This window comes from Mustela nigripes, chromosome 7, assembly GCF_022355385.1.
Source record: "Mustela nigripes isolate SB6536 chromosome 7, MUSNIG.SB6536, whole genome shotgun sequence".
Taxonomy (NCBI): domain Eukaryota; kingdom Metazoa; phylum Chordata; class Mammalia; order Carnivora; family Mustelidae; genus Mustela; species Mustela nigripes.
In genome coordinates, this window is record NC_081563.1 from 122,056,838 (window position 1) to 122,076,831 (window position 19,994).

Here is a 19,994-nt window from a genome sequence, read left to right on the forward strand (position 1 = left end):
TCTGCAAAGAAGACATCCAGATGGCCAACAGACACATGAAAAAGTGCTCCATATCACTCGGCATCAGGGAAATACAAATCAAAACCACAATGAGATATCACCTCACACCAGTCAGAATGGCTAAAATCAACAAGTCAGGAAATAACAGGTGCTGGCGAGGATGCGGTCAAAGTTAAATTTTTTTTTAAAGATTTTATTTTTATTTATTTGACAGAGAGATCACAAGTAGGCAGAGAGGCAGGCAGAGAGAGAGGGGGAAGCAGGCTCCCCACCGAGCAGAGAGCCCGATGCGGGGCTCGATCCCAGGATCCTGAGAACATGACTTGAGCTGAAAGCAGAGGCTTAACCCTGAGCCACCCAGGCACCCCAAAGTTAAATTTTTTTTCATTTTATTTTTTTCTCATTCTATTTATTTAATTTTTCCTCTTTCCTATTTTAATGTTTTTAACCATTTTACTTTATCAATACCTTTTTTTAAAATCTTTTTTAATTTTCATTGTTATAGTCGTATTCTATCCCTTCATTGTATTTAACCTTATTTTATATATATATAGGTTTTTCTTTCTTTAAAATTTTGAGATGTACCCCTGGGGATAAAAATATATTATATGTTTATGAAAAATAAAAAATTGAAAAATAAATAAATAAATAATTTGGCGATACAGTTTCTTCTAATGGATCAAAATATACCCTAAATCTAGCACATGGATTTGTTCTAGTCTCAAGCCTAATCACATTCTTTTCCCTCTTTTTTTTTCTTTTTTCAGCCGACTTCTTATCAATTCCTTTTTTAGAATCCTTTTTGATTTTCATCTTTACAGTCATATTACATTCCTTCATCTTGTTTACCCTTACTTTTGTAAATATATGTTTTTCTTTCTTTAAAATTTTGGGAGGCAGTTTCTTCTAACAGACCAAAATACGCCAAAATCAAATGTGTGGCTCTGTTCTATTCACCATTCTAATAAATATAATATTATATATACTTTCATATATTTTTATATATACATATTATATATAATATGCACAAAAACACAGATTCTCAGATATATATATTATATACACAGATATATATAATATATATTATATTATATATTATATATTATATTAATTATAATTAATTAAATAATTATATAGTATATATTATATATTACATATATTATAATTTATATGTACATATTTATATGTATATATACATATTTATTATATATTATTATATATGTATATATGTATACATATTTATTATATATTTATATATAAATATATATGTGCATAATATATATATGTATAAATAAATATAATATATATTTATTTTTATATTTTTATATACACATATATATTATTATATTAATTATAATTAATTGAATATATATTTATATATACATATATTTCTATTTATTTATACATATTATACATAATATATATATTATGTAATATAATATATATATATTATGTAATATAATATATATATTATGTAATATAATATATATATTAGAATAACTGGGATCCCAGAAGAAGAACGAGAGAGGGAGGCAGAACCAAATTATACCAGAGAATTTCCCTAATTTGGCAAAGAGAAAAAGCATCAAAATCCAGGAGGCACAGAGAATCCCCCTCAAAATCAATAAAAATAGGTCAACACCCTATCATCTAATAGTAAAACTTACAAGTCTCAGTGACAAAAAGAAAATCCCAAAAGCACCTCAGGACAAGAGGTCTGTAATATACAATGGTAGAAATATTAAATTGGCAGCAGACCTATCCACAGAGACCTGGCAGGCCAGAAAGGACTGGCATGATATATTCAGACACTAAACAAGAAAAATATGCAGCCAAGAATACTATATCCCACTAGGCTGTCATTGAAAATAGAAAGAGAGATAAAAAGCTGCCAGGACAAACAAAAACTAAAAGAATTTGCAAACACCAAACAAGCCCTACCAGAAATATTGAAAGGGATCCTGTAATTAAAGGGAGAACCTAAAAGTAACAGACCAGAAAGGAAAAGAGACAATATACAGTAACAGTCACTTTACAGGGAATACAATGGCACTAAATTCATATCTTTCAATAATTACCCTGAATGTAAATGGGCTAAATGCCCCAATCAAAAGACAAAGGGCATCAGGATGGATTAAAAAAACAAACAAACAGACAAACAAAAAACAAGACCCATCAGTATACTGTCTGCAAGAAAATCATTTTAGACCCAAAGACACCTCCAGATTTAAAGTGAGGGGGTGGAAAACAATTTCCCATGCTAATGAACATCAAAAGAAAGCTGAAGTGGCAGTCCTTATTTCAGATCAATTAGATTTTAAGCCAAAGACTATAATAAGAGATGAGGAAGGACACTATATCATACTTAAAGGGTCTGTCCAACAAGAAGTTCTAACATTTTTTTTTAAGATTTATTTATTTATTTGACAGACAGAGATCACAAGTAGGCGGGGGGGTGGAGAAGCAGGGTCCCCACTGAGCAGAGATCCCAGTGCCGGGCTTGATCCCAGGACCCTATGACCATGACCTGAGCTGAAAGCAGAGGCTTAACCCACTGAGCCACCAACACACCCCTAGATCTAACAATTTTAAATAACTATTCCCCTAACATGGGAGCAGCCAATTATATAAACCAAAAAATAACAAGATCAAAGAAATACATTGACAATAATATAGTAATAGGAGGGGATTTTAACACCTCCTCAGCGAAATGGACAGATCATCTAAGCAAAAGATCAACAAGGAAATAAAGGCTTTAAATAACACCCTGGACTAGATGGACGTCACAGATATATTCAGAACATTACATCCCAAAGGAACAGAATACGTATTCTTCTCTAGTACATATGGAACACTCTCCAGAAGAGATCACATCCTGGATCATAAATTAGGTCTCAGCTGGTACCAAAAGATTGGGATAATTCCCTGAATATTTTCAGACCACAGTGCTTTGAAACTCAAACTCAATCATGAGAGGAAAGTTGGAAAGAACTCAAATACATGGAGGCTAAAGAGCATCTTACTAAAGAATGAATGGGCCAACCAGGAAATTAAAGAAGAATTTTTAAAATTCATGGAAACAACCCTATGACCCAGTAATCACACTACTGGGTATTTACCCTACAGATACAAATGTAGTGATCCAAAGGGGCACATGCATCCGAATGTTTATAGCAACAATGTCCACAATAGCCAAACTATGGAAAGAACATAATGTCCATCAACAGATGATGAATAAAGAAGATGTGGTATATATATATATATATACTGGAATACTATGCAGCCATCAAAAGAAATGAAATCTTGCCATGTGCAACAACGTGGATGGAACTAGAGGGTATTATGCGGAGCAAAATAAGTCAATCAGAGAAAGACAATTATCACATGATCTCTCTGATATGAAGAATTTGAGAGGCAGGGCAGAGGGTTGTGGGGGTAAGGGAGAGGGAAAAATATGAAACAAGATGGGACCAGGGAGAGAGAAAAACCATAAGAGACTCTTAATCTCAGGAAATCAACAGCATTGTTGGGGGTTGGGGGCTAGAGATATGGTGGCTGGGTTACGGACATTGGGGAGGGTATGTGCTATGGTGAATGCTGTGACTTGTGTAAGACTGATGATTCACAGACTTGTGCCCCTGAAACAAATAATACATTCTATGTTAATAAAATTTTTTAAAAGGTGGAAGCTAGGGGCACCTGGCAGTCCATTAAGTGTCTGCCTTTAGCTCAGGTCACAATCTCGGGGTCCTTCCCCCTTTGCGCTCTCTGAGGAAGCCAGCAGCTGTGCCGTGAGGACCCACAGTCATGTCTATAGGAGGAGCCAAGGCGTCCTGACAACAGCCAGCACAGCCATGCAAGTTCGACATCTGGCCATTGGACAGTCTATCCCCCACCGACATCTTGATGCAAACTCCTAAGAGTTCCTGAGCAATATCACCTGGTTAAGCTGCTCCTGGATTATACGAAACTGTCAGATCGTAAGTGCTTGTGTCTTTAAACCCCTACATTTTGGGGTATTCCTTACTCAGTGTCAATAGACGACGAATACAAAGAAACAGCTTTTGAAATCAATGAGAGTCAGAAAAAAGCTGCAGACATGACACAGGAGCCAGGCCTGGAGGAACACAGGCCAGAAAGGAGAGAGAGGGCATTCATTCCAGGTAGAGGGAACAGCATGTGCTAAGGCACAGTGAGTGCATGGACGTGGTATTCTTGGGCTTTGCTGGGAGCACAGGAGGCACCCCAGTGAGTGGCTAGAGATGCAACAGGTCCCAAGTCAGGATAAACAGGGCAACCAGACATCCCAGTTTGCCCTGGACAATAACTTTTTTTTTTTTTTAAGATTTCATTTATTTATTGAGAAAGAGAGAATGTGAATGGGGGAGGGGCGGAGGGAGAGAGAAATAATCTCAAGCAGACTCCCCATTGAGTGCAGAGTCAGACTCAAGGTTCAATCTCATGACCCTGAGATCTCTACCTGAACCGAAATCAAGAATCAGATGCCTTAACCGACGGAGCCACCCAGTCGCCCCCAACCCAGGACAGTCTTGATTAACACCTATTATCCACACATCCCAAGCAATTTACTCTTTGTCCAAGATAAAATGGTCTCATATTAGACGATTATGAGCTAGATGTGATCGCCCTGCTGATGAGCCCCATATGTAGGCTCTACCCTGGAGGCACGGGGAGCCGTGGAGGGGTTTTGAGCTTGGGAGTGACCTGATCCCAGGTGTTTCAGAAAGATGCATTTGCAGAGAAGGCACAGGCGCGCCAGGTGAACTGAGATGCAGCATGGACTGGTCTGGAGTGAGTGTAGAGGCTTGACCGGGGTTGAACAAGCTGAGAGCAAGGGAGGCCCTAGACACAGCTGGTCAGGCAGTCAGTGACTACGACAGCCTCTAAGGAGGCCAGAACAGTGGTAATGGTGTCCAGGGAAGTTTCAGAAAATTTAGGAGATACTTAAAAGACTCTGTTGCAGTGAAAGCTGGAGGAGGAGAAGCTGGAGGGCAAGCTGAGGTGCAAAGACTGTCGGGAGCATGGCCCCCACATTTCAGGGACCAGGGCTCCGTCTAAAAGTAGCTCTCAAATGAGTCACTTCAATCAGAGCCAACCAGGCTTTGGCTGATTCGTTTCTGAACTGCAGGGGGGTCTGACCAAAGGAATCGAAACCACATGTAACCTTGGCTCGAGCAGATCCTGTCGGACCCAGTCTCCCGAGAGACCGGCAGCACCACAGACAGTCCCAAAGCTCGATAGCTCGTCTCCCGCACACAAGACTGCAACGATGCAAGAATTTTTTTTTTTTTTTTCATTTTACAGATAGGGCCTCAGGCCTGGGACTGCTGGCACCCCGGCAGGGACTCAGACCCAGCCCGCCCCGGAAACCCAGTGTTAGCCAGACAGAGGGTTTTGGGTGAAATCCCTAGAAACACTCTCTCACCTTCTCCCAGCTGGAATACCTTGGCTGAACTTGAGTCATCCTCCTAATAAAAATTCCATGTTCCATCAGCAGAATGCTTCCAGTCCAATTAGATCAATTTTCTCTAAGTAGCAATAAATGTGTTTTCCTTTCAGAGGCCAGCCCGACACATTAAGCAGGCTTGGGGCGGCCATTCCCTAGCCCGATGGCTCCGAGGGTGCAGGGTCAGGGGTCACAGCGCCACCGCCTCCAGCTCATTAGTGGGGCCCATTCATCTTTGCTGGGGACACCAGCACTCAACATGGTGGCAGGGATCAGGGTGGGGGGCGGTGGGCAATTCATCAGGGATTCAGGTTCGCTGGAGACAAGAGCAGAAAAGCAGACCTGCTCATAGGCCTGCAGGAGCCCAGGCCCAGCAGCTGAGGCTGGGAGCCGCCTGGTTAAAGGTTAACCTGGTCCTGGACATCGATCTGTGGACCCCCCACACCCCCACCCCCAGCCACCATACAGGGAATGAAGGGCCCCCAGGGCAAGCCCCTTTGAAATGCACCTGGCTCCTCTCTGCTGGCTGAGGTTCCCTTCCGGCCACCTCCCTAACGCCCCAAATCCATCCAAGCAAGGCCTCCAAGGGCCTGGAGAATGACACTGTCCCTTCCCCCCCCCCCCCCAACACAGCTCAGGAACTTGCCAGAAAGAGACCCTTTGATTTGCAAATCCAGATGCTAGAAACAAGAGGGTACTTCAGCCAGGCCTTACCCTGCCTGACCTGGTCCACCGGCCCAGAGGACGCTTGGCTAAAAGCATGAGACCTTTCCACTTCCCAAGGGCTGGGACTCAGTGTTCCTCACACACACAGCCCCTGCCACCCTGAGCCAGCCGAGGCCCCAGCCCAGAGACAGGATTACCAGAGGCCCAGGGCACAGGAGGCATTTGCCAGAGATGCCGGAAGGGAGGACCACAGACTGAGCAGTTTCCACGACAAATCTTCATTGTCTTACAGTTCTGGAGGCTAGAAGTCCATGGTCAAGGTGTCAGCAAGGCCAAGGCCTCCCCGAAGATGCCCGAGAAGGGTGTGTCCCAGGCCTCTCTCCCAGCCTCCGGGGGCTCCTTGGCTTGTGGCAGCATCATTCCAGCCTTTCTATGGCATTGTGTGAGTGAGTGAGTGAGTGAGTGTGTGTGTTTGTGTGTGTCCAAATATCCCCTTTTTATAAGGACACCAAGCATATGGGATTAGGGCCCACTATCATGACCTCATTCTAACTGAATCACCTGTTTGAAGACACGATCTCCAAATCCAGCCACATTCTGAGCTACCGGGGGTTAGGATTTCAGCGTATGCATGAGAGGGTATATCATTGAGCCCACAGTAGCCTCCTTTTTGGGCCACAGGAGAGGGGAGCCACAGTGATCCCGGCTCATTTGGGGACACAGATGTGAACGGAGTGACCGCCAGGCCCGGCAGAAGGTGCTGGGGATGCGGTGAACATCTGCAGTCTGTCCTGTGAGTTCGCAGCTGGCACGGAGGCAGGCGCTCATCCATCACGCAAGTAAATGTACAGTTACAAACTGTGATGAAAGCCCCGAAGCACAGGTGTGGGCAGCTAGAAACGCGGGTCCCCGGGTCACACTGCTGGTAAGACGTAGAGCTGGGCCAGGCGTGACAATGGCGAGATCATGCCTGGCGTCCCTGGGCTCTTGCTCAGTCCAGCCGACCCCCACCCTCACATCCTCCCGCCCCAGCCCCCCTCCCAGCCTGATCCTTTTCCTGGAAACTGGATTAATAGCATCTGAGCAAGCCTGGCCAGGAAGCACAGCTCAGGGTAACCTTTCTGGAGAGCTCCGGGGGCCTGGCAGAGGTCTTCCTGATTTACACTGCCCCGGTCAGCCCGCCCTCCTCGACAGAGGGCCCTTCCTTCTGCTCAAGCTGCACTCCATCCAGACAACAAGCCCCAGGTCCTGGACCCCAAAGTCACCTCCTTGGGGAGACATTGCTGAACAGACCCCCCATAGCAGCTCCCACCCCAAACCTCTCCTCAGCACCCTAAGCCCAACTGAGACTAAATAATGGATTGCAAAATTAGCTGTTCTGTGTCTGTCTCCCCTGGAGGCTGCGAGCTTTCTGACAACTGAGACAATGTTCTCATGCATTCCCATCTGCCCCCGGTCCCACCCCGCGCCGGTGACACAGCAGTGCTCTGGAAACACGGGCTGAATAAATCAACAAAATTCTTGATTGTTTAATCAACCTCCTACTTCTCCCCAAACCACAAGCTGACCCACCGGCCAGAGGCCAAATCTCTGCTGCTCCTGAGGGCACCAGGGGGATAAAGAGGAGGAACAAGAGAGATGCTATTCGGAGGGGAGGGGGGGTGGGGAGGGAGAGCTCGGGGAAACGACAAGAGAATGAGAACATGCAAAGTGGATTTGCAGAAAAGCGAGCATTTCCATTTGGCCAGACTGGGGCTTGAATGTTCGGCTCAGGCGGCAGTCACGGGTGCCCACAGAAGGTCTCTGAGTGGTGCCCATTCTGATAGGCAGAACAGGTGCCAAATGCGAGACCAGAGGTCAGGAAAGTGGAGTTTGCTATAGCCAAGGTCCCGGCGCTGCCCCCCAGAGAAGGCAATCAAGGTGACTGAGGGAAAGCAGGAAAGGGGACAATGACAGCGAATCTGGGGACATGTGTGGCACAGGGTGGAAGGATCCGGTGGAGCAGTGTGATCAGGAAAGCAGAGGAGGAGGGAAGCTGGGCGGGTCCCGTGCACTGGGAGGGAGGCACTCAGGTCCTTCTTTTACCTGCCCACAGGGTGGATCAGGGGACCTGGCTTTGAACGCTGACCCTATCAGAGACTGGCTATAAAACCCGTGTGAGGGGCGCCTGGGAGGCTCAGTGGGTTAAGCCTCTGCCTTCAGCTCAGGTCATGATCTCAGGGTCCTGGGATCAAGCCCTGCATCAGTCTCTCTGCTCATCAGGGAGCCTGCTTGCCTTTCTCTCTCTGCCTACTGCTCTGCCTACTTGTGATCTCTCTCTCTCTCTGTGTCAAATAAATACATAAAATTTAAAAAAAAAAAAAAGTGTGAGTGTGGCATCTCCAGTTCTCTGCCTTCTCACCCGCACGTGGGAGCTGGCTAAGCCTGTCGAGTACAACATGGGACGCACTGAGATCTCCAGCACAGATGCCAACCCACAGGTCCCTCCCGGGGTCTCCAGCCACACAGTCCTGGTGTAAACCAGGATTTCTCAAACTCAGCCCTGTAGACTTTGGGAGCTGGAGAAGTCTTTAATGCCCACGTGCCCTGTAGGATTTAAGAAGCATCTCTAGGAACCAAAACTGTCTCCAGACGTTGCCAGGTGTCCCCTGCAGGACAAAACTGTTCCATAAGCCATGCAAGTCTGTCACCAATTCTCTCGGGAAAGCCTTGTGCATACAGGAGGACTGCCTCCTGTCTCCCAGAGGAGGTTGTCCAAGAACCCCATGCGTCTGATCCACGCTCTTGGGATGTTTATACTGAGCTGTGATTCTGTTCTCAGGGATTTTACAGTTAGAAAGCATTTTGATATATGGGCTCACATGGTAGACTGGGCTGGATAATGGCCCCCAGAAGATGTCCGCAGCCTCCTCCCTGGAACCTGTAGCTGTATTTGCAAGGGGAATTTGCAAATGGGATTCAGTAAAGGTTTCAGAGATCAATTGATTGCCCTGGATTATCAGAGTGGGCCTGGCATCATCACAAGACTCCTTATAAGTAAAGGAGGGAAGCAGGTGAGTCGAGATCAAAAAAGAAGGTTTATGACAGAAGCAGTGGTCAGAGATAGGGAGACATGAAGATCTACATGGCATTGAACATGGAGGAAGGGCTCAAGCCAAGGAACACAGGTGTCCTCTAGAAGCAGGAAGAGGCAAGGCAATGGAATTTCCCCTAGACCCTCCAAAGGGAATGCATCCCAGCGAACAGCTTAATTTTAGTCCAGTAAGACCCATTTCAAACTTCTGACCTCCAGAACTGTAAGAGAATAAACTCGTGTTATTCCAAGTCCCTCAGTTTGTGGTAGTTTGTTACAGCAGCAATAGAAAACTAATACACACAGTCACACAATTAGGCAGAGGGGCATATAGTGTCTCTGAGGAAGGAGGAAGGCTGCCATGGGTGGTTGTTCAGGTCACACACTACCCAAACATAGTCAGCTAAGAAGGACATGGGGGGCTGAAATTTAGTCCACACTCCTCTTACTGAACTGTGAGCCCTTGTGGAGACTATGGCGACGATGAGGGGTTGGGGGGTGGGTAGAGAGAAAAGACACCCTTTTCTAATTCACACTCAGACACTTTCCATTTGCCAAAAAATGTGATCCTCAGGGAAGAGGGGCAGAGGTTCTTAATTTGACTCTCCCTGAGGTAGTCAGGAAGGCCTTCACAGAGGAGGTGACCCCTGGACTAGCTCTTTAAACAACAGGGAAGGAAAGGGGAGTCATTCCTAGGAAAGAGAATGGCACAGAAGTCTGAAAGAGCTTGGTGCACTTGGAGGAAGAGGGAAAAGCACCACCTGGGTGGGGAGGTCCTCTGGAGATGCAGGGTTCCATGTGGGACCTGCAGAGTCTGAGGGGCCTGTTAACCTTCAGGGGCAAGTGTCTTAGGAGTTCCGGCAAGAGGTCTAGGCTGTTCCACACCAGCCTCCAGATGCCACCCCAGCAACCTGGCCTGGATCAGACTCAGGGTCCTCTCCCGCCAGCCCAGCCCCACAGACTTCCGCCCCGTGGCTCCGAGGGGCGCCTGGTTGCTGAACCACTTGCTTTTCAGGGCTAGTAGTCTGTTGGTCCCTGCAGTGCCCTCCTCTTCCCAGCACTTAACTCCAAGACAAGTATTGATGGTGCCTTGACCTTCCCTAATATATTGCCACAAGGTGACGTGGGCCAGTCCTGCTGTCCCCGGCAGGCCACAGCCCCTCCCTGGCCCTGAGCAAGGAACAAGGAAAAGCCATCAAGCTGGGCACAAGGTTTGGGATACAAATGGCAATAAGTAAGTTGTTTTCAGGAGGCGAATGGGCCCCCACAGACTAATGGCCATCCATGGCTTCCTCCCTCCTCCTCCCCAAGCTTCCCCCCTCCAGAGCTGGCCCAGCTGGAAAGCTCCAGTGGCTCCAGACCCCCCTCTCCCCGCCCCCAAGCCCTTTTGCTGACAGTATAACCTTCAGGAACCTGAAATTCCTGAGTGGTCCCCAGAGCTCAATGCATCTTGAAAGAAAATTTGTGTAATGTCATTTCAGGCTGTCCCTAATCCAGAATTATTGAGGGGGGGCTGGGACCTGGGAATTGCCTGTGACACTTGACAAATACTTGGCTTTGTGTAAATGGACAGGCTCCTGAAATAACTGCCTTTGGATGTCACATGAAGAGAAATTAATTCTTTATTAACTTCCGCAATGATAATCTAATAAACCCATCGGGCCTCCGGGCCCCAGCATTTAAAGAGCTTGGTGGCTTGGATGCAAATGTCTCTCGACCCCATTTTGTCGGGAATGTGCTCATGGAGAGGAGAAATAATCAGCTCTGGGGGTCAGGTGTCAGATCAGGGTCAAAAGGGGTGACTTTCACGGCTCCACACAGACCCAAGATTCAGGAGACTTAGCCCTCTCTGTGAAGGCCAGCTGTGCTGGGTTTCCAGGGATGGACCTCCATTTCAGATACGCTGTTCCTTTGTCCCCAAAAGAGCATTTGTTCTGGTCAAATGACAGTCTCTCATTTTTGCTTAGATCATGAAGTCCCCATAACCATCACCCTCCAGTTCCAAAGGACGGTCATCCATTTTCTTTCAACTCCTCGGTCCCTGCCATGTGTCAGACACAGGAATCCAAGACCCCTGTCTTTGGGGGATTACAGCCCAGTGAGGAAGCAAAACAACAAAATGGGCTGTGATTGTAAACTGGGGAAGTGCTATGAGGACCGCGAATATCGAGAGCAGACAGAGCCCACTTCTCCTCGGAGATGAGTCCTGGATGTGGTCACCATGCCGGCCGTGCGAGCACTAGATAACGCGCTGGGAGTGGCCTTCGGGTCCTTTGGGTCCAGCCTCCCTGGGGAGGTCCTGGCTGCACCACCCCTGCCGTGAGCCCCAACAGAAACAGGAGTCTGAAGGTCCATCCTAGAGGCAGGAAGAGCAGAAGGAGGGGAAGGTAGGGGGATTATCGTTGCCTCCCAGAGCTGATGGGGGTTGCATGGGTCTTTGAGATCAGGGAAATCAGAAAACTCAAGACTGCCAGAGGCAGAAAATCCCAGCCTGATATGGTGCTTTTCCCACTTGCTCACTTCCCATCACAGGGAACTCACCACCATTCAAGGCCCCAGAGAACTCCTGATTGCCCAAGTTCATTGTGCGCACGCGCATGTGTGTGTGTGTGTGTAAATGAATTTAGGGCATGATAAATGCATATCACAAACTAGCAAAGAAACAAAGTCTTATTCTATCCATGATACTAGCTCAGTGGTCTAACGATATGGATCTTCCAATGGACTTAAAAACAGTAAGAATCAAACAAGAAAAAAAAAAGGTAGGCAAATGGAATTTGGGGGTGTGGAAAGGATTTTCTAAGCATGTAAGCGATAGAAGATTCACAGAGGAAAAGATAAACGAACATGACTGCATAAAAACTTGAAATTTCTCTACGTTATGGACTCAAGCAGGAGAATCAATACCCCTTTTTAAAGGGGTAAAGGTCGAAGGAGATAATTCACGAAAGAAGAAATACAAACAGCTAATATGCATATGGGGGAAAAAAATGTTCCATCATGTTCCTAATCATAGAAATGCCAGTTAAAGCTGCCGTAAGGTGTCAGCTCTCACCTATCAAATTGATTTTTAAAAAGCATAACGACAACGTTTGATGGGGAAACCAGCGCTCCCTCAGGCTGCTGGCAGAGGCATAGACTGTGACAACCCTCCTGTTTTCTGGTATGTATTGAGAACCTTAAAACTTCGTCTAATGCCAGATTCTTCAATACACAAAGAGCACGGTTTCATAAAGAGAGAGTGGTGGTGTGAAGAGAGATGTGCAAGCCTCATCAACCAAGCACAAAACGTGGACTTTCATTCAGATCCGGATTCAAGTAAGTTGTATGTGGGAAGTCATTCTTGAGATCACTGGAGAAAATGACCAAGCCAGATATTAGATGACATTTAGGAATTATTGTCCATTTTTTTAAGGTGGGTAAAGGGCATCCTGGTTATGCCACAAGAAGTTATTGTACCTATTTAAGAAGTAAAACTTAGGGCGCCTGGGTGGCTCAGTGGGTTAAGCCGCTGCCTTCGGCTCAGGTCATGATCTCAGAGTCCTGAGATCGAGTACCGCATCAGGCTCTCTGCTCAGCAGGGAGTCTGCTTCCTCCTCTCTCTGTCTGCCTGCCTCTCTGCCTACTTGTGATCTCTCTCTGTCAAATAAATAAATAAGATCTTTAAAAAAAAAAAGAAGAAGAAGTAAAACTTAACTTTTATAGGGGAAATAATTCAACATCAGGATCTGCTTTAAAACATTCCAACAACAACCAGAAAAAATGAGGAAGGGATGGATAAAACTGTCAGGAGGTCAGTAATTGTGAAACCTGAATGATAACACAGGGTGTCTGGTTCACAACACTCTCCAACATATATTTGAAATTTTTCCCATAATAAAAGGTGTTTTTACTATATCATTTGAACCGGTTACCTTGCCTTGAGGTTCTATCCTGAGGAAATGTTGTTCAAAGATATGCACAAAGATTTATGTACAAGATATCAATAAGAAAACTAGTCATCAAAGAAAAAACCCATTACAGCAAAATATCACATAACAATTTGTGACAACAGCCAAAGAGCTACAACCTGGGCCACTGGGGCAAAAAGAGATTTTTAAAAACACATATCAGCCTTTGAAAAATGTTCATGTATTAAGTGATGGGAGAAGGAGAAGCAAGGTACAAAATTACAGTATTCACTATGATCCCAATTATCTTCGAAATGAATACATTTGCACAAGGGAAAAAAGGCCAAAAGGTTAACAGTGGTCATCTTTGGAAGGTATAATTACAGATGATTTTTATTTGCTTCTTTAAACTTTTCTATATGCAACAAGGTGGAAAAAATGTAATTATCTTAAGAGCTGGTGCCAAAACTCCTCTCAGAAAGAACCCAGCTTTGGAGAAACACCTTCATGCACACATGGGTCTAGAAGCTGAATCCTTGAAGGCCTGGCCCAAGGGGAATCTGACACCAGGCCCAGCTGCTCCTCAGGGCGATGTGGGCAGGGCTCTAAGGAGCAGGGGAGGCTTGGAGAACATAAACCAGAGGGGAACACAGAGGCTTTGAGTATCCTTTGCTTTGGGGATGGAGGGGTCAGCTCATTTCCCCTGGAACTCTGAGAGATCACATCTCTCCCTGCACCCCAGCAGACATCTCAGTAACCCGTATGTTCCAAGTGTTCCACGATAACAGGCATTGCTTCTAAAATCAGAAAGGAAATTCGGGTTTTCTTTTTCTTTGTTAAGGGAAACCAAGTCTTATCCCAACCTGGAACCTACCTTCCCAGAGCCAGCCCTAATCACTCCCCACCTGGATTCATCCAGATCAAGTTGGCTGTGTCTCTCCCCTGAAGGGAGTAAAGATGGCATTCACTTCGGTGGCTGACCTGAACTCTTGTCTGGTGGCGTCGCCCAGCATGCTGCTTCCCCCCAGAAGAAGCTTTTCATCCCGCTTACAAAAACCCAATCCAGTTTGTGGGTTTTTTCCCCCACTTACAGAACTGGTCTCCTTCCCATATCCCCCGCCAGCTGGCACTTCCTCTTGGGAGGTCTGAGTCCCCAGCTCTTTGAGGCTCCTTCTCCCAGGTTCTTCTGGGGCAGCCCCCACACACACACACAAAGCCATGATGCTTTGGGGTTTAGTTTTTACCTTTTCAGTTTTCTGAGGACCGCCTATCCTTTCTATGAAACCCTTGCTATTAAAAGACCCGCTGTGGTTTCTGCCTCCTGATTGGACCTGACTGATAGGCCACTGCTGGGTGTCATCTTCCCCCACTGTGCAGCTAATGGGTGCACATTTTTTTCAAATGCACCTGTTAGAGTTCCTCCTGTGAGGCTGGAACATAGCCCCCACCCACCTAGAGATTGTTGGATCCCGTCTTCCGTCTTGACCAACCCTCCCAGTCTCACACCCTCTACCAGTGTGCTCCACTGACCTGTGGCCCTCATCATGGAGGCCTCTGCGCACCCCTGACAGCCTCCCTCCCTTTCTCCTAAAGCACCTTCCAAGAGGCCTTGCCCTCATCTGGGTACTCAAGAATCACACAAGAGCTGAGACAGGTGGAAAGTCAGGCACGAGTCATCCGGAAACTGCAATCCAGCCCCAGTGGGCCATGGCCAGTGTCAGCTAGCACCCCCACGGCTGCCCCTGGGGACAATGGACCTCCACAGTGAGAATCCGGCATCTCCATCACCCAGAGAGCCACGCACGTCACGTTGGGAACCGCCGTGCCACTCTGCCTCAGAGCACATTCACCCAGGTCCAGTGTTTATGCTGTTTACTAACTTCAGAGCAAAGTAGCAGTGCAAATAATATCAAAACCCTATTTTGCAAATTGCATGTAAATTATATAATTTTCCCAGGAATAATTTTTACATCTAATTAGCACAAATTGTCTTAACAAAAAAAAAAAAAAAAGTTGCATCCAAAAATAGTACATGGATTTTGGTTACCTTAATTAGAAATATTTCCTTTAAAATGGAAATAAGCAATCTTGCAAATCAAAGAGACTCCAAGGTCAGGCTTGGGGACCCCAGATTCTCTTGGGGATTCCAGGAGGTTCTTGGAGGAAAGATCTCATTGGAAAGAGGTTCTTATCTGGGAAAGAGAAGGTCACCCAAGGCGATCTCACCTCCGGGGTCGGGGAGTCAAACCACCGAAGGAAAAGAGAAGATACGTACAGAATGCTCACTTCCTCGTAACAACCTCAACTCAGAGGTGGTCCTAGCACTTTTGTATTCCACTGGAAGCAGCTAGTCAGAACCACAGGGCAGAGAGAATAGAGCTAGAGCATTCCCAGTGGAGCCTTGGAACATTCTTAATAAGCACAGGAGATGGACACTGGTGAGTTCCAGATGTCTCTGCCCCAACGTCCAGTGCTCTCCCCATAGACTGGGATTGGCTCCCTCTCCTCATCATCCATGGGCTGGATTCCTGGTCCAGACTCCTCTGAGAGCTCTTCAGCCGGCCATCCACCTGGGAAGGCATGTCATTTCTGTGTAGGGGCTCTGGCTGCCACAAGATCACCTTCATCCATTCACAAAGATGATAGCCAGAGGCCTGCCCCCCAACCCCAAGCCCTGGGACATTTGTCAGGGTGAGGCTCCTGGTCACCACCCACAGCCCTCCATTCCTCCACCCTGCCTAAAACCTACCACTGAGTCCTGTATTCATTACCAGGACCGTTACAAACCGAGGAGCTTAAACAGAAACTTATCTGTTCTAGAGTCCATGATCAAGGCACAGACCATGTCGGTGTCTCCTGAAAGCGTGAGGGAGAATGTGGTCCAGGCTTCTCTCTTCCTCAGCTTCTGGTTGTCTACTGACAATCTTTGATGTCCCTTGCCTTGTAGATGCCAAACCTTCAAGCATCCCTTGGCATTCTCCCTTCACACCGTCTTCCCTCTGCACATGTCTCTGTGTCTGAATTCCTTCTTGATAAGGACACAGTCATATATGATCAGTGCCCACCCTCACAACCTTGTTTTAACTTGATTATCTGCAAAGATCTTACGTCTGAATGAGGTCACATTCACAGGTACTAGAAATCGGGACTTCAACATTGGCAGGGAGGGTAGGGGGGATGAGGGCACAATTCAACCCACAACAGGGTCCCAGCATGCTTTGAGGTCTTAGCTAAAAATGCCTTGACAGCCCTGGGCAACCCCACCTGCCCAACAACCAGAGAGAAGGCTGACGCCTCTTCTGATGGGAACACCCCCACCTCCCATCCCCAGGCCCAGAATGAGTGGCTATGGGAAGTAGGTGTGGGAGAAGAGGAATGGAAGCAGTCAAACTCTGAGCCCTGCCACATCAGTAGCATCGTGAAGATTAATAATTATTAAGTTATTCATAAAGATTCATCTGGATCCCTCCTAAGAGCTCCAGACGAAGCTTGCTCCTAGCTAGAGACAAATGGATGAAAACAACTCAGAAAGACACCCACCCACCAGCCCGGGAACCAAGAGACCCTGCTTCACCTCTTGGGGTTCTCTGGCCTCAGAAGCAAACCTGGGTTTGAAGTCCACCTGCCACTTTGTGGCCCCTTGAGCAGGTCTGTCCCTTTCTCCCAGGATTGAGTGAGCATGGCATACGAGGCATTTGCCAAGTTACGCACAAATGGGCGCTTCTGTGTTTGCTGAGCCTCCCAGGGAAAGCCTGAGGCTGGAGACTTGCTGAAGCCGGAGCCCTGAGTCAGGGCCACACAGGCTGAGGAATGGTAGAGTGACAGCACATCACTGACACGGAGGCTGCCTGGAACTTATTTCTGCTCGTTGATGATGGTGGCCAACGCTGAGCCAGTAATGCCTAAAACAGACACAGCATGGCCCTAGAGTTGACAACACAGACAGGCAGGCGCGCGCACGCGCGCGTACACAGACACACACGCACGCACGCGTGCGCACTGCCTGGGTTTCAGAGCCCAGGGCCAGGGCCATTGTTCACTCTGCCCTATTTCACTTTTCTTCTGATGCTCTCAGAACCTCCCCTTCGGAGGTTCTCAGCAAGTTTATATTTGGGAATAATTGTAACGTAATTTGATACATAATTAGGGCAGAATAGAAGACTGCGTTTTTAACTACCCATACATCCCCATCTCATTTAAATAATTCCTAATATATCCAAGCAGGCTGCCTCGCGTGGCACTGATGTGTACTGAGCTGAGGATAATGAAATAAGGGATGGGAGAGGGGAAATGCTATTTCAGAGTCTGAAGATCACCAATTAATGACATGAAAAACCGAGAGGGACTCTGTTCGCTTAATGTCCCCTGCGCAAGGCACAAATGCAGACCCGCACAGGCTCCCCGGTCAGCTCCCTCAAGGCAATCAAGAGAAGTCAGAGGACAAGGAGGGCGGGGAGAGCAGCAGGAGCAGACCCGTGGGGACAGAGCTGGCACACGGACGGCCCCCGCCCCCACCCCCAAGACGGCCACTTTCACATCTCACTGCCCCTCCGCCGCCCTGACCCAGCCCCCACTCCCCGATGCCTCCCCTCACTCTCCACCACATGTTTCATGCCAGCACTGAGAACCAGCCAGACAGTCAAGGACCCTGTTCTAATGAAACAAGCTACTCGCTCAGCCACCTGCTCATCACAGCCCGTGGCCCTGAAGGACATGGTCCCCATCTGTGTACTTCCAGCCCAGGCCATAGGCCACAGGCCACTCCCTGGACTCTCACCTCACATGCTCAGGGCCTTTGCACAGGCTTCCCCTCTGCCTGGACGCTGGCCTGACTCCTCCCCGGCTGGCTCCTGTCCATCCTCAGGCTTCAGTTACGTGTCTCCTCCTCAGAGGGGCCTTCCCAGGACTCCTGTCATTTGCTACCGCAGAGCCTTGTGTACAGACACAAGATGTCGCTTTCATGTTCTATTCCCAAGCCCCCCGCTTCAGGGACCGTGTGGTATTTCCTCCTATGTAAGCTGACCCTAACCCAGAGCAAGCACAGAGTAGGAAGCAGCACCAGTGCTCCGTGTGTGTTGATTCTATGGGGGGCACAGCGGGGGAGGGGTAAGCAGCACTGGCCCCATGTTCCTGCTTTAGTGTCTCCCCTCCAACCCCCTGCATCACATGCTTCTTAGAATACCCCACCACCGGGCCCCTTGGGGAGGTTCATACCTCCTACTGGTGGCCTTTCTCTCTGCTACCCAAGACCTCTGCATTCCCATCACCTGTGCCCCATCAGCCAGCTCTGGGACATTACCATGCGGTTTCTCCAAGTGTGATTACCAAGCCCAGCAATGTCCCACTGTCATATGGAGAGGCAAGGAGTCTGGGTTGGGGCTGGAATGGGCCAATGAGCACGGCTTCTGGCAGGAGCTGAGATAGAGTTCCAGGAGATGGAAGTAACAGTCTAGGGCAGAAGCCCAGGCCAGCCAGGCCTCAGTGGCTAGGCTTCTGGGATGGGCCAGGAGAGCGCTAATAGTACATGCTCCTAGCGGTGCTAGTGCCTTAACAGAAACAAGAGTTCCTCCAGCACCCTTGTGCCCCTCCACCCTTACCAAACACACCTGCCCACACTCACTCCTCTTGTTTTTCCAGGACTAAGACCTCAACCCACAGTGTTGGGTGTGAACTTGATATCCAGAAAGATCCTTGCTCCGTCAGTGCAACCTACAGAACTCCCAAAGGGGAACACTTGGGGGGATTTTATTTTTCTCCCAAATGGCCTCTTAGCAGCAGATTTGACTCCCAGGATCTGGATTAGTATCATCTGCCCAGGGTATCACCGAGCTGTCCCACAACCCAGGATGGAAAATGGGCCAAAGCAGTTCCTGCCCAGGAACACAGCCTTCTCCCCTGTCCTCGCTCATCTGCCATCACCCTGGTGTCTGCTCACGGCTGGGCTGCGGGCCCCTTGGCCAAGCATCCTGGGCTGCAAGTTCCAATGTGAGCCTCCTGCCTGACCTCCGGCTCAGGTCCTCGCTAGCTTGGGAATCTTGGCAAGCATCTCCAGGGTCATTAGCTACATTCCTAGGCAAACACCAGGTCCCAAGCCCTGGAAGCACCCAGGACTCCCTCCCCACGGCCAGCCCCTCTGTGGATCAGACAGACCAAAACACCCAGGACAAGCTCCCTTCTTTAAACACACGACCCTGAAGACCACCACGGTGAAGAGTGAACACGTCATACCTCCTCAAACTGGTTTTTCAGTTCGAAAAACCCTCTGAGCACATGGGGTTTCCTCCAGGCCCCGGGGCAGCACGGGGGAGGTCTGGGAGCTCGGACTTGGAAACCAGACCCAAGCTCTCTTGCTTCCTGACTTTGTGGCCTCGGCTCCTTGCTTCCCTCTTGCTCCCGGCTCCTCACTCATAAATGGAGGTAGATGCGTTGCCTCTTTCCAAGAGCTGCTGTGAGAGAGCAAATGAATTAATGCTCGAGTTAACCTGCAGGTCAATACCCGTTTGTCCTGTTTCGCCTGGAACTATCCCAGATTTGGCACTGAAACTCCTGCGCTCTACGGACCCCTTGCTTCCCGGGTAACACACGGGGGTCATCACCCTAACTAAATATTTGTGCGTATTTATACAGAAGGTGCCTGACACATGGTGAGTACTAAATAATATTTAAAAAATAATAAAATAAAAAAATAAAAACCTGAGCTGGGCACCGATGACATCATCTGCCAAACCGTGTCCCCGTCCCAACTTGCCCAACACTGCCCCCAGAGCAGGCTCAACAGATTGATTTGGAGGGGGCCAAGCTCCTAATTCAGCGCCTGGAGCAGGCCTTTCCAGGGCCCCCATAGGAGGCAGAACCCTTCCCCTGCTGGCCTGGGACGCCTGGAGGTGTCCCTGCACCC

The 19,994-nt window shown here is 48.0% G+C and overlaps 1 long non-coding RNA gene across 2 annotated transcripts in view; it reads right to left on the reverse strand.

Moving 5' to 3' along the window:
- LOC132022757 (uncharacterized) overlaps positions 1-19,535 on the reverse strand; it is an 85,644-nt gene extending 66,109 nt beyond the window's left edge. For both annotated transcript variants that reach the window (XR_009405695.1, XR_009405696.1), the window contains exon 1: positions 19,325-19,535. This is a non-coding gene — a long non-coding RNA (uncharacterized LOC132022757). The remainder of the gene's footprint in view (positions 1-19,324) is intronic.
- Between the last annotated feature and the right edge of the window lie 459 nt (positions 19,536-19,994).